This window comes from Arachis ipaensis, chromosome B2 (assembly GCF_059453495.1).
Source record: "Arachis ipaensis isolate K30076 ecotype BB chromosome B2, ASM5945349v1, whole genome shotgun sequence".
NCBI lineage: Eukaryota > Viridiplantae > Streptophyta > Magnoliopsida > Fabales > Fabaceae > Arachis > Arachis ipaensis.
Window position 1 is genome coordinate 17525963 of NC_142437.1, and position 7510 is coordinate 17533472.

Consider the following 7510-nt stretch of genomic DNA (forward strand, 5'->3'; position numbering starts at 1 on the left):
TATCAATTTCGAAAATTTGGCCCAAAATCAAACCGGAAGGGCCGAACCGGTTGAACCGGAGCCCAAACCGGACCCAAACACTTAAAAGAAATAGCAGCTCTCTTCTCCCTCATTAGCTGCTGCAATGCCATAATAGAAGGGGAGAGGAGGAGAGCTCCCTAACCCTAATCAAATATTCCAACCACCATAACTTCTTCGTTTGAGCTCTGATCGCCGCACCGTTTGCGGCCACTCGTCCAGCGCGTCAAGCTCTACATTTCTATCGGATCAATTTTACTAGTAAGCTTCATTTTTGTTTTAGAATCTCTACTTCCCTTTCTTTGGTGAAATTAAAACCCTATAGTGAAATCTTACCCAATTTGGTGTTTTAGGTTCGAGATAGTTTTCGGAGCTTGTTGGGCTCGGGCTACTACGTGTATGGGTGTGGTAAGGATCACTTACACCCTAGTTAATTTTTAGTTCTTGATGAATGTGGATATATATATATATATTAGGGGTGAATTGAGTTATATATATGCATTGGAATTGAGAAGTGAGTATTTGGAAGCTTATTGGTGATGAAGGCTTGGTTTGTGGCAGGTTTATTTGAGCTTGGATGGGCTGTATTTTTCTTGTGATCGGCTAAGGTATGGTTTAGGTTTCGCGTGTTTAACATTTAAAGTGTTGTGAAAACTTAGGCTAGAAGAACCATAGGATAAGTTGAATTGATTATGTGCATTAAATGATTAACCTTGTGAAGTTGTTGGATAATTTTATGGTTGAACTTGTATTGGAATTGAATGAGTAATAAAGGGTTGATTTATGTGTTGGAGGGATAACAAATGTGAAGTGTTGATATATAATAATGAAAGTTTGTTTATATAAGTGATATATATTGATATGTGTTTGTGAGTTGTTGAAGTAAAGAGTATGTATTCTTGTGATTGAGATAGTATTGGGAGTTATGAGCAAGAGTTGTTATTGTTGAACATGTGTGCTTGAGATCATTAGTGAGGGATTGATGAAGATGTTGATATGTGTAATAAAGTGTTGATATATGTTGATATATATTAGGGGTTAAGGATTGTTGAATTGGTTAAAGGCATTTTGGTAATGGTTCTTAATGAAATGGGATGATATGTTAACGACATGCAAGTTTTGATGGTAAGGAAGATGAGATTGATGAAAATGAGGTTTGGAAGCCAATTGATAAAAAGTGGATTTTGGTGAACTTTGGAGGTCCATAACTTGCTCTCCAAATTTTGGATGGAATTGTGGTTTGTTTCAAATGAAAGATGATTTTACAAGCCTTTAAACGATACCAATTTTGTGAAAAACGGAACTTTGTAGAGAAAGTTATGGACGACGGAAGTTTGGCATGTGAATCTGTGTTACAAGGTACCAAAAACAGGGTTGCAGCAGCTTTCTGGGTATTCTGGCCGTTTTGGAAAAACGCCCATCCACGCGTACGCGTGGCATGGCACTTTGACGATGCATGCGCGAGTAGCCATGCGTGCGCGTGAAAAGCTAATGCGCATGATCACGCGTACGCATGACTCACGCGTACGCGTGACTTCTTGTTCGTTCCACGCGTGCGTGTGGCCCACGCGTACGCGTGGCCCCTGTTTGCTGCAAAACTGGATTTTGGCTGTTTTAAACCAAATTTTTACTTCTAAACCTCCATTTTCTTTCCTTTTAGACTTAGAGTATAGTACTAAGTCTAGTAGCTAGTTGGAGCTAGGAAAATAAGATAACTTGGAGATGAAGTAAGAGATAAAATGATGAGTTATATGAAGGAGATGAAAAAAATTAAATAAGGTTTAATGCCATGGCTTGATATAAGATTATATGTTGTTTATGAAAATGAAATGGCTTATGAATAATGACATCTGAGATACGAGTTTTCCTGGGTAAAAACCGTGGCTCGCCACCACGTGTTCCAGGTTGAATCTCGATACTCTGTTGACCCTACATCATAAGGGTGACCGGGTACGTATAAATTCCCGGGTATGGATAACCCCCATTGAGTGATTATATGATGAATGAATGTGAACTCTATGCATAGACTCTTGGGGATGTGCGACGGAGGACAGTCTAAGGTTTTCGGACTTGTCGGGTTGGCTGGATAACCGACAGATGGGCCCCATCAGCCATAGGACAAGCATGCATCATGTGCATTTGTTTGTTTTGATTGCTATGCATTTCATAAGTTTGCCTAACTGTATGTATACATCCTGCTACCTGCTATACTTACTACTTGCACTATCTGCCTATTACTTGTGCGTGAATTTGTCTGGTTGCTTGTCTTTGCTGAATTATGGATGACAAAGGAACAGAGGAAAGGTGAAATGGTTTGATGTTAGGTTAGGTTTAAGATTGAGTGAGTTTAAGTAGGTTTAGTATACCTACCCCTTTTTATGGCTTCTGTTTAGAAATTAAGTTTTACAATTGTATGACGGAGTTCTAGGATTGCCTCTGGCATTCCCAGGACCTTATTTATTATAAGCGTGGCACCTTTACCATGCTGAGAACCTCCGGTTCTCATTCTATACTGTGTTGCTATTTTTAAATACAGGTCGAGAGGCTCCTCGCTAGGCGTCTGGATTCCTGAAGCGGAGTAATCCCTGGGATGTTTTGGTTTATCAGTTTATGTATATATGTACTTAGTTACTTAGCTTGCTCTCCAAGAAACTTGTTATTTTGTTCCTCACAGAGGTTACAGGAGAGTTAGGACTTTATTTCTGTATTTTGTGTATTTTGGGACGCTGGTATATATATGTAAATATTCTCCGGCCAGCCTTGGCTTCGCAGGCTGAGTCAGGAGCTAGTTTCACTGTATTCTTAGCTCTCTTTTCGTTCTTTTGCTTATTTATATCTATAATCTTTAGGTTTCTTAGCACACAAGTAGTTCTGTTTCTTGAGCGTTGCGCTATTTATTTTGCGATATTGTTTTACCCATTTTTCAAGGCTCCTAGTTAAGTACCTCTTCTCCTATTATTATATATATATTTCTATTTTTAGAGGTCGTAATACCTTACTATCTTAGTCTTATGACTTAAGCATAAGATTAAGTATGGTAGGGTGTTACATTATGGTATCAGAGCAGTTCGTTCCTATAGAGCCTGAGGGATGGACTGACTATGCTTCTGGGCATACTCTGGGTGTCTATACATGCTATTTAGGGTATCTAACTGATTTATGTGGCATGAATGCTCATGAGCATGCATCTGGGACTTTGAAATACTAGACTGGAGATATTGAGACTGATCACCTTGATATCACTTGTTTGGTATGAACAGGAACTAAATGGCGTCTCATGGGTGCGGTCGTGAGTACAATCAAGGTCGAGCCCCAGGTGTGTGAAAGATGTGCAAAGGTTAGCAGGAAGGTTGATAGCTCTATTCTTTTTTCTCGGCGTGTTGGCAGCCAAAACGTTGCCTTTCTTTAATCTGATGAAAAAGGGAATGGCCTTCGAGTGGGGCCTATCTTGTGACGAGGCCTTTAACCACTTCAAGAGGATCTTGTCGGAACCACCCGTGCTCGGAAAACTAAGAGAACGGGAGCCGTTGTACCTATATCTCACACTGACAGAAGAAGCTTTGGCTGCCGCTCTAGTGCGAGAGGTATAAGACCCCGGATTTTTAGAAATTAAATTACGAGATTAACTAAGATTTATGATATTTATTTATGATTTATACTTTCAGAAAATTATTTTATAAAAAGATAATTAAAGTTAAGTATGAGGTTTTAAGTTTTAAACCAATTAGCACTCATGTAATTCCATAGTAATGAGTATTTTTTTATTTATAATTTAAAACTTAGTAATTGAAAAACAATGAAAATTTTATATGCTATATTTTGAATATTTAGATTTTGAATCTGATTTTACGAATAAAGGAGAATTAATTTAATTATCTCCAATTTTTATTGAATTAGCATTTATTTAAAAATAATTTACAAGTTGATAATTAAATGGTACTTCAAAGATAATTATTTTGTATTTAATTTGGTTTTAAAATTATTACTCTATCCTTTTATTTTTATTAAAATGCTTGCTCTACCAAACTCCAAAATCCCCAAAACCAACCCTAATTTATACTACTCCTAACCCTAACACAACATACACCCCCTCGTACACACTCCTTAACCTAGCCGCCACCCCCCCCCCCCCAAAGGTCAAAAAAGAAAGAAAGAAAGAAAGGGAAAGAGAAAAGAGGGGACCGCGAGGGAAGAAGAGAGGAAGGGGGAAGAAGGACAGCGCCGACTGTGGAGGGAGAAAGAGATGAACCGCGAGGAGAGAAAGAAGACTCGCGCTACCGTCGAAGTCCCCAGAGAGAGAGAGAGAGAGAGAGAGAGAGAGAGAGAGAGAGAGAGAGAGAGAGAGAGAGAGAGAGAGCTTGCAAGAGAACCACCATTGCCGAGCTTCCATCTTGTCGTCACCGTTCGTGCCGTTGCCGTCATTGGAGCCGCGACGAGCTGCTGCCGTCAAGGTCTCCATCGTTGCCATCAATGGAGGTTTGTGAAGAGAGAGAAGACACGCGAGGGAGAGAGAGCCGCGGCCAGATTAGTCGCCACCGCCGCTAGGCCCGTCACCGTCACTGCGGGAGCTTCCTCCGTCACTGCTGCTCTCCGTTTTGAGCTTCACCACCGTGGTTGTAGTCGTCAGAACCACCACCGCAGCTACTGCTGCTCAGTTCATCCATTCCTCTTTAATTGCGGTAAGCATTTTCGTTCTAGAATCCTTGAAATCAGTATTCTATTATAATCTGTTAGAGATTCTAACGTGTTGGTGATGTAGGGTCGAGTTTCGGTTCTTGCATGCTGAGTTTAATGGTTGTTGCATGCGACACCAAGCTGCTGCATTGCTGCCAGAACTCTCTTTCGGTGTTCTGTTCGCTGGAAGTCATAACCGGAGCTGCTGCTGTTCCATTCTCTCGCTTATTCATAATTACGATAAGTTGTTCCTTGTTCTGAACCTATAGTCGATGTTCTGTTATATATTACTGAGGATTACGTGACATTAATATCTCAGGGTTAAGCTACTGTTGTCGCATGGTGCTTTTGTGGTTGTTGCTGCTGCGGAAAATAGTCAGATTTGATGCCGCTAATTGGGGGCCGAGAGAAAAGGGTTTTTAGGCACGTTTGGTTTTATGGATTTTGACTATTCAAGATACGGGCTTTTCTTAAAACAAACTCTTTTGATTCTTATGAAATTGTTATAAATCGATATTGATGCGAGAAATATAATTTTTGGTGATTATGTGAGTCTTATGGATTGACTGAGTTATTTTGGGTGAATGTGATTGTTTTTTTTTTTTATTGATTGAGTTGGCATTGTGGTAGTTAATAAAAACTTGATTTGGAAATCTTATTTATATATTTATATTGAAAAATGGTTTTCTGTTGGAAATATGATTTATATATTTATATTGAGAAATAGTTTTGTGTTGGAAATCTGATTTATATGTTTATATTGAGGAATGGTTTGATTTTAAAATTGTTGAAAAGGGTTGATAAATGTTATTTGGATGGAACTCTTGAAGGGTGGTAATGTCTGGGTTTTAGGGAAGGTGCTACTAAAATTTTTATAACTTTGAATCTAATTAAGTGATTAATTTTGGTTTAAGGACTGTGTTTTTGAGGAATATTGAGGTTGATTAGTGACGATTACGATTATGTGATGATGATAATGATTGTTATCAATTGAAATGAGATTTCGGTTGGAAGTGCGGAAGGTGCGTGGTAGGACATTCTTCCTCAGAATATTTTTCCCACATCTTTGTTCTATCCCCTCACCCTCCCTTTTCCATTGACCATCACTAACTCCAACACCATTCTCGACCTCGTCACATCTAACAGCACCACCATTCTTGTCGCATCTACAACTCAAGTGCTGCATGGAACCAATGCACATTGGAACGTTCATATTCAACACCCTCGCTTTGGTCCCTCTCTGCTAACATGTGGTACTTTCCCTCTTCTTGGCTTCGACACTGTCGTTGTCCTGCGCGTCAGTGTTCTTGCTGTTCTTAGTACGGCGGACCTGCCACACCGGGCTTGTCTGGCCCACGTGAACTCCGGGACGGCCTGGGCTGCTCGACCACTTCTTGCACTTGGAATCTCCGATAGAGTTACTTTGGGAACATGGCATGTTGTTCACTTTTCGGTTCGAAGACGAAGCTCTGACAAGTAATTTGTGTCGGGTGATAGCGTTTCTAGCAGACCTGCTCCTGGAGAAGGACCATATATTAATATTTAGTTCTGCCGCAAAACCCGATTCGCTACCCATTCTCTTAATCTCTTTCTTCTTCTCTTTTCCCTTCTACTTCTCTTTCTCTTTTGTGTTGTTGTTTTTTGTGTTTCTTCTTGAAAATGTCCTTCCAACACTTCGATGTGGAGAGAGTGGTGGTGAAAGTGGAAGATTTGGTTATTATGGCGGCTGATGAGGAAGCGTCAGGGTCTCAAGAGGTTGTGAGCTGTTCCGGGTTGGGTGGTGGATCGGGTTTGGATGGGAGGAGGTAGAGAGAGAGGAGGACGCCGTCGACAAAGAGTTCATAGGCAGAGTAGAGATTGGGCGGAGGAAAGGAGGGATTTTGGAGCATCCAAAACTCGAATTCGGATAAGGAAGTGGAGTCGGATCTTATGGCGGTGGTGCATGGTGATTCCATTATTAGAAGAAGATGTGAAGAGAGAAGTGAGAAGAGTGTGTTTGGATTTGTGAAGAGTAAAGAAGAGGGGTATTTACTGAATTATCAACAAAAATTTAAAGATTGGTCATTTTTGTCGGATAAAATGTATCTTATATGGGTATAAATTTAATTTCAATTTTTCATGGTCAGTTTTGTTAGCATCCAAATCTTTCATGGTCAGAAATGACTATTTACTCCACATATAAATATCTTTGTATATTATATCATTCTACACAACTTGAATATACATAATTTTTTTCTCTACTACTCTCTCTTACCTTTCTGACATGGTATTAGAGTCATAGTATCCTCCTTGAAGTAGATTATTTTACTTTCGATAAAATTATCATGTTTTTCACACTTTTTCTCCATGCTATTTTTCGTTCTCTTTTGTCACTACTTTGATACTTTCTCACCTCACCAATTAGATCATCCTCTCCATGTTGTCTTCCGTAGTCTAATAAGCTAAACAACACTATCATTCACCATTGGACGCGCCTCCACATGCCGCCAAAAACTCCTTGTCCACCTCTAATAGTCGTGCTTCTTCCAATTGTATTTTGAGCTCGTTTTGATGTTTTCATCCATCGCCAACCGTCCTATCCTCTCCATCGTGTCGTTCAAAGTTAAACAAATAAAACTCCACCCTCCACTGCCGCCAAACGCACCGGCATGAGTCGTCCTCAACCACCTTTATTTCCACCTGCAACATTTTTATCCATGTCGGTCATACTTCTGGTGTCTTCTTCCACCACCGACCACACTATTATGTTCGTCTCTCCATTTTGAATTGAACAAACTAAACCTCACCGTTGTCGGTATAACAACCCGAGCTTTTGAAA

The 7510-nt window shown here is 39.9% G+C and overlaps 1 pseudogene; it reads right to left on the bottom strand.

Annotated features, from left to right (window-relative positions):
• Positions 1-5590: 5590 nt before the first annotated feature.
• On the bottom strand, positions 5591-6647 carry LOC148573166 (uncharacterized; annotated as a pseudogene).
• Positions 6648-7510: the final 863 nt, after the last annotated feature.